The 15642-nt window shown below is 39.4% G+C and overlaps 1 long non-coding RNA gene and 1 pseudogene across 1 annotated transcript; one reads left to right on the top strand and one right to left on the bottom strand.

Annotated features, from left to right (window-relative positions):
• Positions 1 to 1336: 1336 nt before the first annotated feature.
• LOC107749569 (olfactory receptor 52D1-like) lies at positions 1337 to 4825 on the bottom strand (annotated as a pseudogene).
• A 19-nt stretch (positions 4826 to 4844) lies between these two features.
• LOC107749577 (uncharacterized) lies at positions 4845 to 9725 on the top strand. Its single transcript, XR_001641053.1, has 3 exons — positions 4845 to 4854; positions 8554 to 8558; positions 9585 to 9725. It is a non-coding gene; the product is annotated as an uncharacterized LOC107749577 (long non-coding RNA).
• Positions 9726 to 15642: the final 5917 nt, after the last annotated feature.

Raw genomic sequence — 15642 nt, 5'->3', positions numbered from 1 at the left:
TTGTATACTTCCTACATAATGTCACGGGTTGCTGGGGAAAGGAGCTTGAAGGAGTACGAAGGAGGCAGATAGTCAAACAAATGGAGCCTTTAATAAATCCACATGGGAAAGTAGGAGAAAACAACCTCTTTACACGACGGAGACAGGACAAAGAAACTGAGGAGAGGCAGGGCTATAAATACTAAACCAAACGATGGACTAATAAGATGATTAAATGAACACAGGTGGAAACTAATAAACTAATCAAGCAACACAGGAAAACTAGGTCAAGGTAGGGAGAACAGAAACGTGACATATCGCCCCCCTCCCCGAAGGTGCATCCTGCTGGTGCAGGGCGGAGACAAGGAAGGCCTCCAGGGCGGTTCAGGGAGTTCAGGAGGCCATGGCAGAGCAGGTAACTCAGAGGGCCATGGCAGAGCATGCAGACTAGTGAGCCATGGTGGAGCAGGTAGTCCAGGGGAAAATAATTATCTTTCGATGCCCGGAGGGATTCTGGAGTGCTCTCTGGAGGAGCGGGTGCTGGAGTGCGCTCTGGAGGAGCGGAGCTGGCTAACACGGGGGGCTCAGGAGACGATGGAGGGCTGGACGGGACCAGCGGAGACAAAGGAGACGATGGAGGGCTGGACTTGGGATCTGTGGCCCTCCCTGGGCCAAACGGGGGAACAGTAGCCCTCTCTGGGCTTGATTTGAGAACAGGAGCGGACTCAGGGGCTGGAGCCGACACTGGAGCGGACTCAGGAGAGAGGATAGGGGCCGAGAAATCCGGAGGAAGCGCCAAATCCAGGAGCGCTGAGAGGCACGCTGGAGTGGACTCTGGAGGGAGCGCTGGTGCCTCTTTCTGGGCTGAGGGCTGGAATGGATCTTAGATGGGATCAGGGAAGCACGGGTGGAACGAAGGGAGCGGGCTCATTGGAGCGGTATGTGGAGGGTGCTGGTTTATGGTGAGCTGGAGTGCCAACGTGCCTCCGGATAGGGACTGAATGGTTATCATTATTTACTTCAAAGAAATCAGAGCAATTTAAATCGAGAACTAAATTAATAAAGTCTGCTACGGGTCTATAACAATCATCTGGAGACAAGAATCAGAATAAATTATCATCGTCCAGTCCCATCCGGAAGAACGCATTAAGCATATGATCACTCCAGCTCACCAGATGGAAGATACTCAGGAACTCCTCCACATATCGCTCCAAAGGCCTTCCATCCTGCTGGATGTTTAGTAAAAAATCCTCAGCTCAGTCCATCTCCTTTGTAGGTCCTGTCTTCTGTCATGGGTTGCTGGGGAAAGGAGCTTGAAAGAGTACGAAGGAGGCAGATAGTCAATCAAACGGAGTCTTTAATAAATCCACATGGGACAGTAGGAGAAAACAACCTCTTTACACGACGGAGACAGGACAAAGAAACTCAGGAAAGGCAGGGCTATAAGCTCATTGGAGCGGTATGTGGAGGGTGCTGGTTTATGGTGAGCTGGAGTGCCAACGTGCCTCCGGATAGGGACTGAATGGTTATCATTATTTACTTCAAAGAAATCAGAGCAATTTAAATCGAGAACTAAATTAATAAAGTCTGCTACGGGTCTATAACAATCATCTGGAGACAAGAATCAGAATAAATTATCATCGTCCAGTCCCATCCGGAAGAACGCATTAAGCATATGATCACTCCAGCTCACCAGATGGAAGATACTCAGGAACTCCTCCACATATCGCTCCAAAGGCCTTCCATCCTGCTGGATGTTTAGTAAAAAATCCTCAGCTCAGTCCATCTCCTTTGTAGGTCCTGTCTTCTGTCATGGGTTGCTGGGGAAAGGAGCTTGAAAGAGTACGAAGGAGGCAGATAGTCAATCAAACGGAGTCTTTAATAAATCCACATGGGACAGTAGGAGAAAACAACCTCTTTACACGACGGAGACAGGACAAAGAAACTCAGGAAAGGCAGGGCTATAAATACTAAACCAAACGATGGACTAATAAGATGATTAATGAACACAGATGGAAACTAATAACTAATCAAGCAACACAGGGAAACTAGGTCAAGGCAGGGAGAACAGAACATAAACGTGACACAAAGTATACTTAAAAATTTACTTGAACTTTACTTAAGTATACTTAATAAAATAAACCTGAAGTATACTTCTTTATGGTAAGGGATGTGCAGGATAATGACACATCAGCCAATGTGTTATTATAGGAAATAAATGAAAACTATTTCAAATTTAGTTGTTATAGAACAAAATGTAAAATTGTTCAAAGAGGCTATCTTACCTCAAAAGTAGCTAAACTACCTGGCTAAACTTTTACAGAATGTATAAATGACTTTTGATATAATTCTTATTAATATTATATTATTTATATTATATTATTATTATAATAACAACATTATTAGCCAATTCCATTGTCTCGTGGCACAGGCATGGGACACCCTGAATTGGAATAGTGTCCAATTCCCCTATGTTGCATGTTTTTGGACAGAAAGAGCATGCAAACTCCTTTTCCTGTGAGGCAACAGTGCTACCCACCGAGTCACTGTACCACCCCTTTTTAAAGTGTCATTCATGTAAAACACTAAATCAACTATTCTATTTAAAATTACATTTTGACAGTTTAGTTGAATAATTGAATGACAGACAATAACAGACAAAGCAGAATCACAATAAAAGAGATTCATATGAAAGGTATATTTATTCTATGACTTACATGAATATAATAATAATAATAATATATACACATTTATTGCCTATATTTTGATTGAAAATATGCCATAATAGCAACACTACCTTGCATTTTACCCCGTCTTACCCTACTATGAAACTATGGTGTTCCTTGCTGGTATTTTTACAAGCTGTGGGCAATGAAGCCAGCACACTTAACATTTTAAAAACACTTTAAAAACAAATGTAAACTGTTTTATATTTTATGCAAAATAAAACAACTTCAATAAATGTCAAGTTTATTTTTGAACACACACACACACACACACACACACAAAAAGGTTTGTTTCATTGAAACAAAAAAAATATATATTTTATAGCAATATTGATGCTATCGTCACATTCAAAGTAAAAAGGAACTAATTTTGACCTGTGCCATACTGATTAACACAGTATATTACCATTAATTAATAATATAAATGTTGTTTTGATTAAACATTTTAGGTTAATATCTGAAACATTTTTAAAAAAACACTGAAATACCATAATGACAGTTCTTAAAACAGAAAAAAAAATATTTTTGTTCATGTAATACCCACTTTTGATACAATCAAGGTTTTACATACTTTTTAAGTCTTATTCCATACATAATAGGGTTAAGCACTGGCTGACACATCAAGAAATAGACTGAAATGATTATACGTAACAAAGCTGGCATTCTGATATTATCAAACCTGCTTTGCACTGTTTCAAAGAAGCAGCCCAAAGAAAAGTTTAAAAGAGATATTATGTGTGGTGCACAGGTGCTTAGAGCCTTCTGCTTCGCTTCTTTAGTAGAACTCATACATATTTTTAGAATTCTTGTATATGAATAAATAATTAGCATCAATGGAATCAGTGCTGTCATCACATTAACATAAATGCCATAAGTATTATTCAAAGAGGTTTTTGAACAAGCAAGTTTCACAAGTAAATAATTGTCACACCATACTTTTTCCATACGGTTTCCACAGAGTTGCAGCTTAAAGTTAAAAGAGAAAAGAATTAAAAATTGAACAAAACACCCCCACTCTAAAAGGGGTCATGATTCTGTTATAATGTAATGGATAACAGATTGAAACATATCTATCAAAAGACATAACCGCTAAATTACAAAATTCAATCATTGCATATGTATACAAGCAAAATATCTGCAAGTAACAATAAATAAGAGAAATCTCATTGTTATTCAAAATCAGATGAACTTGAAGGGAAGGAAATAAAGCTGTGCTGCCATACAATTCATTAACAAACAGACTACAAAGAAACGCATAAATTGGTTTATGAAGGGGTTTTGCTGAACAAATGACACCAATAAGAAAGCTATTGGCAAATAGGATTGTAGAATACAGCTGTAACAGATCGGCCAGGCTCCGCCACCACCCAATCACAACGATCCCTCTCACCTGAGCACCTGCACCTGTCACCAATCAAGCACCTCATTACCAGCCTGCATAAAAGCACACACCTCAGACACCCTCACTGTCCGGTCTCGTATACACTTAGAGGACTCAATGACTTTGCTACTGATTTCCTTTGAATACTTCTTGCATTACTTACCTCCTGTGTTCCTCCTAGTGTCTCCAAGTGTCTCCTGTATCTCCTAGTTCCCGGATCGCTGAGGTGTGTGCTTCCCCCGTATACCTTCCAGCCTCAATCAAGCCAAAGACTCTGATTACTCCACTTTCCATATCCTTTGCACTCTTTCCCGGACCTTTCCCTCACCATCACTTCCTCCGGACCCGACACCAGTACTCACTGTGACCTAATAAACTGTTTTGTATATAAACTAACCTGTTGTGTCAGACCTCTTCCGTAACAGAAGACCGGACCAACACCGACGGCACAGATGAGTCACCCAGGGCGCCCGTGGTTGGTAAAGCACAATCCCATTCTGTCCTGGAAGACGGGAGAAGTCCTGAAGTGGGGCAAGGATTGCTTCCCAGACTGCTTCCCCGGGACTCCATCTCCTCCGAAGAAACTCCCCGAGGCCCTTTCCGTGAACTCCACCTCCATTGAGAGTCCCATCGAGAAGCAATCCTTAGAAATTCCAGCCTGCTATGCCCCCTTCAGAGACGTGTTTTGCCCCAAACAAGCCTCCCGCTTACCACCACATCGGCCATGGGACTGCGCCATCGATCTCATTCTGGGTGAGCCAGTGCCTCGTGGAAAGGTCTATTCCCTATCGCTTTCTGAGCAGAAGGCCATGGAGGAATACATCAAGGCCGTGGGGCCACCATCTTCACCAAGTTGGACCTCCGCAGTGCCTACAACCTCATCCGGATACGTGAGGGGGATGAATGGAAGACTGCCTTTGTGACCCCTACTGGCCACTACGAGTATCTGGTCATGCCTTATGGACTTGCCAATGCCCCCTCCGTGTTCCAGGACTTCATGCACGAGGTGCTCCGGGAGTTTCTCCATCGTTTCGTCATTGTATACATAGATGACATCCTCATCTAATCGCTGAGGTGTGTGCTTCCCCCGCATACCTTCCAGCCTCAATCAAGCCAAAGACTCGGATTACTCCACTCTCCATATCCTTTGCACTCTCTCCATATCCTTTCCCTCACCATCACTTCCTCCGGACCCGACACCAGTACTCACTGTGACCTAATAAACTGTTTTGTATATAAACTAACCTGTTGTGTCAGACCTCTTCTGTAACAACAGCACAGTTAACAACAGCACAGTTATCACAGCAAACAAGAAGTACTTCATCTTCAGTTCCAAATTAAGATATCCGGTCAGTCTGATGGATGTAAAATTTGCATCATTTTCCATATTATATGTTTGCTGTTCAGACAAGCAGATAGAAGAAAATTGCACACTGTATGTCTTTCTCACTAATGTATTTTATGCATATTGCAAAGGAAATTAATTTAAAAAAATACCTATCACTAATGATGAGATGTTTTATAGAGAGCAGATTGTCAATGGAAAAAAAAATTGAAACAGTCATGTAAACTTACATTAATAACATGAACAAAATTGGAGGTAAATTAAAAAAAAAAGACAAATGTGTCAACTTAAAACAAATAAAATAAATTAGAAAACAGATTTTCATCAAAGTAAAACATTATGTTGTGCTGGTGAAGCATCTGAATTTATAATACAGGACACAAACACAAGGGAATGTTGACGTGACTGTTCACATAATTAATTGCAGGCTTCTGATGGCAGAATCAGAGTCAGAAATGCAATAATGTTAAAAAAAAAGTACAACAGCAGCTAACTAAATACATTTAAATCAGTGTCAAGTGTTAAAGGAATCATCCACATTTTCAAATAAATTAAAAAAATTAATTAATTCTGTCTGCTCAATAGATTAGACCATCACAGATTATTACCAGTTTGACAGGACGTATCAGAAGCAGAGTTCCTGTGCTGTGGTTGGTGTTCATTTATTATTTAGCTAGATAAATAATAAGTGTATAAATGGTAAAATTTCAGTAAATGTCCTCCAATAATGCACAACATTTCTAGGTTCTCTTATCTAATCACAGCAGCTGAACAGGAAACCCTGCAACATTTACTGCTCAAGAACCAGAAAGAGCATAACATTTTCATCCCGATAATGTTGCTGCAACCAGCACACACTGCAGATAGGACAACTTTGGATTTGCAAATGTATTGTTTTTACAGGACTGGAAACAAGTTGAGCTGACTAACAATTTTGTTTTGCTTTCTCTGCTACAGTTTACCCCACAATTGTATTGTTTGCAATTTTTTAGCAAAAACACATTTAATCGTAAATGTGTTTTTGCCTTTGTTCAAAACATCCAGCAAGACCTAATACACTTTTGACAATGCATGTTTCCCTTGATGAAAGACATGAGTTGATGAGGAAGGGAGCAAATTTTATGATGCAACTATGTTAACTAGGGACAAGACATTTTGAGGCTTTACATGACAGAAAGGCACATCCTTTTTCATGAACTAAGCATCACAAATTTGCATAGTTAATTTTTTTTTTTTTTTGTTCGCCATAATTTAAATAGAGCTGCTTCTTGTTGCATGCAGTCATTCTGCAATAGACAGAGAAAAGATAAACCAATACACAAAAATTACAGAAAGGTACAGCAGTGTTATCAGTATGTTATTTATTTATTTGTTCATGTTATATTGTGTACATGATCCTTTTTTTATTTTAGGCTAAAGTTTATTGTATACATTTATTGTATTCATTGTATTGTATTGTATTGACATTCAAGTTGTCATTTTATGCAGAGTAAAATGTTTTAGTGTTTTATAAACCCTTTTTGGTCATGTTTAAAGGATGAAAACAGCTTTTAAATTACTCATCTATGCTTTTCTCCATTTAGGAAATCAAGCTGTCATGAAAAATATTTCTTTCATACTGGATGGATACAAAGGAATATATGACCAAAGGTATATTTTTGTGGTTGTGCTATCTTTACTGTACCCAGTCATGATAATTTCTAACAGTGTACTCATCTATGTAATATGTGTTGAAAGAGGGCTACATAAGCCCATGTACATCTTTATTTGCAATTTGGCTTGTATTAATTTATATGGTGGATCTGCTGTTACACCTTTTGTTTTGACTAAAATTCTGACAGAGAATTATCGAATGACATGGCTTTCTTGCCTTGTGCAAATCTTTAGTATATTTACCTATGGTGGCTGTGACCTAACAAACTTAACAGTTATGGCTTATGATCGATATATATCTATATGCTATCCTTTAGAATATGAAAAAATAGTCACGCCAGCAAAGGTGTCGATAGGTGTTGCAGTTTCTTGGCTTTTGCCATTTGTGCGATCGACCATCACTATCTCAATTACAGCAAATCTTAACATGTGTGGAGTAATTATTGAAAAAGTCTACTGTGACAATTTTTCAGTTGTGAAGCTAGCGTGCTCTGAAACTTTAAGTAATAATATATATGGTGTTGTTATGATGTCCCTTACTATCCTACTGGTTGTAATAATTTTCTATACTTATGTAAGGATCATCTTTATCTGCTTGAAGTTGTCAAAAACAGGTCGAGTTAAATTCAGCACATGTGTCCCACATCTAATAGCATTACTAAACTTTGTAATTGGTAGTTGCTTTGAAATGTTCCAAAGTCGATTCAATATGCGTCATGTGCCTTACACTGTTCGTGTTATACTCTCTTTGTATGTTCTTATTTTGTCTCCTATTATAAATCCAATCATGTACGGAGTAAAAACTCAAAAAATAAAGGAAGCCATTATTAAAAGAAATAGGTTCTCTTAGTCACACTTAAGTCTACACTTAAAGCAGCTGGGATCTGTGGAACAAGTTCTGTGCACTCCATCTCTGAACAAATGTAAAGTATGAACTTATTTGTAAATGGTAAAACAAATGAGTGATAACATACTGTTTTATGCTGTTACCTAAAACTGAATGTACATAAAAATTTAGCCTGGCATATATATATGTAAATGCACGGCATTTTTTTTTTCTGAGCAGTTTAGAGGTTTACATACTTTGCTCTGAAGTGTATTGACAAATACAGTATGACTCACTGACTTATGACCTGCTGCCCCTGTCAAAAATGTATTATCTGGCCTTTTTTTATTTTATTTTACAATCCAGAACCAATTTAATTAGTTATATGTCTAACAGAGTGCTATTGTTGTGTAACTGCCTTATATTGTTTGTAGTATAAGCATTTGCAAACTGTAAACTTCTTGCTTGACAATTGAATGGTCAGTATATTAAACTACAGCAACTTTAATCTTTATATTTTAAGCACAATAAATAATTACTGAAACATGTTCTAGTAAATATATCATGAATGTTGTTAATAGTATTGTTCATGTAATAGGAATCTCTTGCGCATGTTTTCAAAAATATAATTTCCAATTCTAAGTCCATGTGCCATATTTTTTATCTGACTAATATCTTCATACATTAATAACAATAAATGTTTAATAGTTGTAATATTTAGTTATTCTGCAAAACTGGGAAAATGCAAAATGCCATACTTGAAAAAGTATTCAAATGACAGTGACACCAGGTGTAAAAGTCTATATTTATTTGTGAATGTTTTTTATCATTTCAAGGCAAAACCAGTGGATACAATTGTCTTTGCATTCCTTTTAAAGATGCAAACATGGTTTATATAACTTGTTAACACTCTGGCTTTTTGAATGTGCATAACTGCAGACTTGTAATAACCCATCAAGATCTTACAAGAGGAAGACATAATTTCCTTAAGAGAGAATACAAGAATTATTGCTTGTATTGTAACCAAACAACTATTCAAGGCTTATATTCAAGCCACTGCAATACATTTCTCCATTTCCTCCACAATGGCTTGTTTCCAATTCAAGATAAATTAAATTGCTTTTGTGCAGTAATTTTCAAGCAACTGGGTTTTCGAACAGTCATTGAACAGCCTTTTTGTCCTACTTGAAGACTGTTTCATTTCTGTTCAATCACAACATACCATGCCGGTTAACTAAATTGAAAGAATATAAGATTCACAATCAGAAAGTAAGGCTACAAGTGTGGGACGGTACATGGACTTTGAGCCAATATTGGAGGGGCCGCATGTGAAGTAGACCCAGAGGAATCACAGAGGAAGCGGCTGACATGAGGCCGAGCATCCTCTGGCATGCCCATCTGGCCTGAATCTATAACTGTCCCCAGGAAGATGACTTGCTGGCTGGGTCAAGTCAAGTCAAGTCACCTTTATTTATATAGCGCTTTAAACAATACAGATTGTGTCAAAGCAACTGTACAGCATTAATTAGGAAAATATTGTGTCAATAATGCAAAATGACAATAGTAAACACTCAATTTTCAGTTAACCACTTACGCTCAGGGCGTTTTTTGGTATTTTCGCCTAAATTTGACATACTCAAATTCAAATGTTTACCCTACACACATACAATGGAGGAAATCATTGTTGCATCCCTGGACCAGAGCAGAGCTAATTTGCTAGCCGGCAGCTAGCTCTAACATTCAGAGCGTCAAACAAACACATATCAGTTCATCCACACAGCACTGTAATAATCCATGTATATTTACTGTATATTTACTGTAATACATAATGTACTGTACTTTTCTGTCAAAAAACAGTGTATCAGATTATCTAGCTGTGCTTTTACGTTTCAAAACAAAGATTCAAATATCAAAAAACGGCGCAAACACGCTCATAAAGCCTTACCAGACGCGCGTTCATTCTTCTCCACGGTGCCGCTGAACGTTCTTCACCATATATAACTTGTAATATGATTATCATAGATTGATATTATCCGAGCCGCATGTGCAGTACCCTTTCCGTGAGGGAAAATCGCCTTCAAAACATTCCAAAAACTACAGAACACCCAGCGGTAAATTCCCGGATGTGAAGACCCCCCTCTAGTGAAGCAGAGGTGTCAAATTTCATATTTGATATTATAAGGTTTTTTATAATGCATTATGCATTCATTATAATGCCTTAAGAATACCCTTATAATGTATTATAAATAAGGGCTTCATAGAAATTGTTACCAATAATTATATGAATATATTATATGAATTATAAACAATTACAATTAATATAATATAAATATAGGAAATAAGTAGCTGCAAAAGTCTGGCAATTTTGTCTCTAAAATTCTTTGACTGTAAACTGCTTTAATTTGTAGTGTGAGATACGGGGGAGTGGCTTCATTGCATCAGATATATGTAACTTTGCTCACAGCTGATTGGTCCAGTTTGGTTTTGTGATCTCTAACCCAGAATAAAACCTGCTCCGGAGCAGGGTAGCCATGTAGCATAAGTTACCATTGCGACGAAACCCGCTAAAAACCAACCCACCTTCTTGAGCCCGAAAACTCAGAGTTTGCTCAAACTCAATGTGAACTTACCTGGGTAAAAACTGAAACCGGCTTCGTGCTACAGACCATAAGTGTTTATCAATTTCTGAATTCAGTCATTTGTTTTCATTCTCTCTGTCAGGTGGACTATATGTGTAAACTAATGTAGGTAATAGGGTGTAGGGTGTGATTTGAAACACAGCCTCTAAGTATCAACTTTGAGCGCTGTTAATTCACAATATATTTTTCTATGATTTTCTATGGTATTTTACTGTTTCAATGGAAAACAGTATGTTACTGTCAAAATTCGGCTGTTCTTTTGAGTCAGACATAACAAAAAGCTCACTTTCAACTCTGTAGGTTCTGTACTGTGATTCAGGCCAGGTTAGATCTAGTAATGTCTTGGTTATTATTGTGATGTGATGATTGTCTGAAGCCTGTACAGAAATGCTCCAATTTATTGGCTGATAATGCTGATGTCACCCCCTGAGGCACTGTGTCATTAACTCCTCATAAGGAAGCACCTACACTATCACTCCTCAGTTCCCATTCGAATGGAACTCAATGCTGCATCAAATGTTGATGCTATGTGTTACAATCCCTGGGTGTTTGTTGCTCTTGTTGTTATTGTTGTTTTTTTTTTTGTTTTTTTTGCCTTCGTTTTCCCTTGTCCCTCCTTTTCACTCCAAACTCCTAGGTCTCCGCTACATTCCGCGAGAAATCATCTGTCGACCCGTGGCTTTAAAAGCTTTAAAAGCGAAAAACTTTTGGCTGTGTGTTGAGCAGAGAGACTGTGTGAGCTCTCGGGCAACAGCATGTGTATTTTTAACTTGTGCTTGAGTGTGGTTTTTTATACACAGTTTGATCTGTGTGTAACTCCTGTGTATCCTCTAAGATGCAAATTGCTCAGTATGACCGTGCTGTTCTTGGAACTGAGTGCCACTTTTTTAGCACGTTTATTGAGTTTTCTTGTTCTCTAATTGGGAGGGGAGATGAGGGTAGGTAAGCTTAATCGTAGGCCAAATCCCATGCATGTAGTGAAACTGTGTTAGACATACCAGTCAGTAGGTGTGAGCGCCTATTGTGTATTTTTCTTTTAGTTAATATAGGTTATTTAGTGGGTCCCATACGCCAAAGCTTTCGTGTTTTTGATTCATATTTTTATTTTGTTAGGAAGGTTAGAGGGTGTACCAAAAGTAATGTTTGATTTTGTTTATTTCTTTGATTTAGGCACCACTCTAGTACTTTTCTCCCTTACTTTTCTTTTTTTCTTTTCAGCATTGTAAATAGCTTGCACGCGCTGTTGATGGGTTTCTTGCTCTCTACTTGAATAAATTACTGCCTTTAATTATGTGCCATTATATGCTTTTGTTCTGGCCATTTCTGCTCTCCACTATTCATCAAATTTATTATTTTCCAAATGTTGCGGACCAATTTCCCAGACATTTAAAGGACCGTAACACTATGGAAATGTATTCAGTGTGAACTGGTGTCTGAGTCACATTTACACAAGTGCGAATTCCATTGGCCATGGACAAAGAGGTGACGATGACGTAGCATGTAACTTTGTCAAACAGTGCCACCAACTTCTTTGTCTTCAGAAACTGCATGTGTGTTTGTCTGAAGTGTATTGTCTGTGTTCAGAGTAGAAGTTTGGACTAACTGAAATGAATAAGAGTAGGAGATATGTGCCACCATGCCCCCTGTTATATACTTGGGGATGATGGACATCACTTTTGTGTTGTTTGTATGGGAGTGGAGCATGCTAAGTCAGCTCTTGAAGGAGCTGACTGCCCTCACTGTGAGGGTTTCACAGGTTGTGAATGCAATTTCATTCACAAAATGCAATTTCACAGTCTGTGGTTGGGGATCTGCATCTGCCGAGGCAGCATCAAATCATGGGGTTCTCAGATGGAGCTGCTGCCTGAGACTGGCACCGCCCTTTCTCTTGCTCTGTCCACAGACTCTGAGGGTCCCGTTCCAGACTCTGAAGCTTGCTCTGCGATCTCCATAATGGGATCTTGTGCAGTTGCCTGCACATGTTCACAACGTCAGATTGTTCGGCTATTGTGGGGTTGAATGAGCACTGGTATGGGTCAATGCCACGGGTGGATGAGATGTTTGCAGCCTTTATCTCCCCCACTTTGGCATTGTCTCTAAAGAGGCCAGCCTTGCCCTTCAGACCATGCTGACTAACATATGCACTGGCGGGCAAGGCCTATAGGGCAGCAGGGCAGGCAGGGCAGGCTGGTGGGTGCCTGCACACTATGGCAGTGTTAGAGGCCTACCAGGCTGACCTGCTTAAGGAGTTGGATACTAGTGAGGCCCTTGACCCCAGTGCAATTAAAGAGATTCACCAGAGCACAGATCTCTCTCACCAGGCAGTATGGAGTACAGTATTTCACCAATTACAGTATGGAGTGCCACAAGGCTCAGTACTAGGACTGTTGCTTTTCATATTTTAAATGTTACCCTTGGGGGATATCATCAGCAAACATGGTGTTAGCTTTCACTGTTTTAGGCTGATGATACTCAGCTCTATATTTCTTCACGGCCCGATAAAACATACAAATTTGCAAAACTAACGGAATGCATAGTTGATATAAAAAAACTGGATGACTAGTAATTTCCTACTGCTAAATTCTGAAAAAAAAAAAACAGGTTTTAATTATTGGATCAAAATCCTCTGCATGTAATAACCAAAAACACTGTCTAACACTTGATTAACACTCTGTTAATTCTTCGTCATCAGTTAGGAACCTAGGTTTGCTATTTGGATAGCAATCTTTCCTTTGAAAACCATGTTTCTAGCATTTGTAAAACCACATTTTCCATCTTAAAAATATATCTAAATTACGACCTATGCTCTCAATGTCAAATGCAGAAACGTTAATTCATGCTTTCATGACTTCAAGGTTAGATTATTGTAATGCTTTATTGGGTGGTTCCTCTGCGTGCTTAGTGAACAAACTCCAACTGGTCCAAAATGCAGCAGCTAGAGTTCTTACTAGAACCAGGAAGTACGACCACATTAGCCCGGTTCTGTCAACTCTGCACTGGCTCCCTATTGAACAACGAATACATTTTAAAATCTTGCTAATTACTTATAAAGCCCTGAATGGTTTAGCTCCTCAATACTTGAGCGAGCTCATATCACATTATAGTCCTTCAAGTCCACTGTGATCTCAAAAATCTGGCCATTTGATATTACCTAGAATATCAAAATCAACTGCGGGAGGCAGATCCTTTTCCTATTTAGCGCCCAAACTCTGAAATAATCTACCTAGCGTTGTTCGGGAGGCAGACACACTCTGTCAGTTTAAATCTAGACTAAAGACTTACCTCTTTAACCTGGCATACACATAATACACAATCACTTTTTTACTATTCAAATCTGTTAAAAAATTGTTAGACTGCATTAATTAGGTCAACCGGAACCGGGAACACTTCCCATAACACCCGATGTACTTGCTACATCGTTAGAAGAATGGCATCTACGCTAATATTAGTCACTTTCATTCTTATTCCGAGGTCACTGTAGCCATACGGATCCAGTCTGTATCCAGATCAGATGGTCACCATAGCCACCCAGATCCAGTCCATATCCATACCAGATTGTGGATCAGCACCTAGAGACGACCTCTACAGCCCTGAATGTCAGCGCAGACCATGTCAACTAGATGCGCCCCAGAGACAGATCCCCTGCGAAGGCCTCATCACCTTGACGACCACAAGACCGCGTGAGCCAGACAAGTCCTCTGCACCCGTGTTGCAGCCTGGAATTAAACCATGCCATGCTGGTTTCGTCTGGCCAGAGGAGAACTGGCCCCCCTACTGAGCCTGGTTTCTCCCAAGGTTTTTTCTACATGTCCGATGGAGCTTTGGTTCCTTGCCACTGTTGCCTTTGGATTGTCCGGCGGATGATGCAGGACGTATGCGCAGTGCACGCACCTTTGAGATACGCTAGTCTCGCAAGTTTGTTTATAGGAGCAAAGGAAGCAAAGTTTCCTTACTTTAGCAAAGGAAAACCAGTCTCCTCTTGGTTTATATCGAAATCCTCCGACATTTTTCTTTGCAAATCTTCGGTTTGTACTTCTAATTCGTGACCAGCGTTTTGTTTTGTTCTCTCTCCGCATTCGTCACTAATCACGCAACGCCGACGTCTTACATCATCCGCCGGAACGGCTTCCGAAGACCGATGGTGTAACAGACACAGAAAGTGAAAGAAAAGTGTTTATTACGTTTGAAATATGGATATTTTTCTTACAAAAACACATGGATTCGCTACAGGAGGCCTTTATTCACTACCCGGAGCCGTGTGAGGCACGTTTTATTATGGATGTGTGCGCTATATTTGACAACTTGTGGACTGTTCAACTGCAACACCCGCTGACTGCAATGATAAAGCTTGGAATAGCCAGGACAATTTTTAATATAACTCCGACTGGATTCGTCTGAAAGAAGAAAGTCATATACACCTAGGATGCTTCGTGGGTGAGTAAAATACAAGCTAATTTTCATTTTTGGGTGAACTAACCCTTTAACAGAGCAGTTTTTAAATGTGCATGTTTCATAGGAGCTCTTTCGCTTTCACAACGAAACAGCGTCACACACCGCGGCCTTGAGTGAGCGGAGGCCGCGGGGCCTAGAGTGAGCGGAGGCCGGCATGACGAAGCGGATATCGTCCTCTTTTGGAAGTCCAAACAAAGCAGTTTCGCTTTCAGAACGAAACACACAGCGCCTTCACGACATGGCGGTGGCGACAACAACAATACTACTGTGAGAATAAAAGTTACGCCTTCTTTCTTTGCGTGAACATTTGGGCGGCGTTATGCAAATCTTCCCACATCGTGACGTAGACATGTGGGGGCGTGTTAGAACGAGCCGTTTTAGGTAGGCGTGGTTGACTCTTAACTTTTATAGTCTTTGCAACTTTACAGATCTTCTTTATGCAACAAGAGCTTGTAACACTGCAAAGAGAAAGGAAAAATTGAAATCGCATCATATGACCCCTTTAAGACCATTTACCACCACCTACTGACAGTTTTAGTTTATTATTTAGAGTATCATTTAATTAAAGAAATAATTTAAAAATATAAAAAATATTTCCATAGTAATAATAATAAAATGAATCAAATAAATTATTAAAGGTA

The sequence above is a fragment of the Sinocyclocheilus rhinocerous genome, unplaced genomic scaffold (assembly GCF_001515625.1).
Source record: "Sinocyclocheilus rhinocerous isolate Xijiao unplaced genomic scaffold, SAMN03320098_v1.1 scaffold902, whole genome shotgun sequence".
NCBI classification, from domain to species: domain Eukaryota; kingdom Metazoa; phylum Chordata; class Actinopteri; order Cypriniformes; family Cyprinidae; genus Sinocyclocheilus; species Sinocyclocheilus rhinocerous.
Note: the sequence above shows the minus strand (reverse complement) of the source record. Positions and strands in the feature narration are given on the sequence as shown.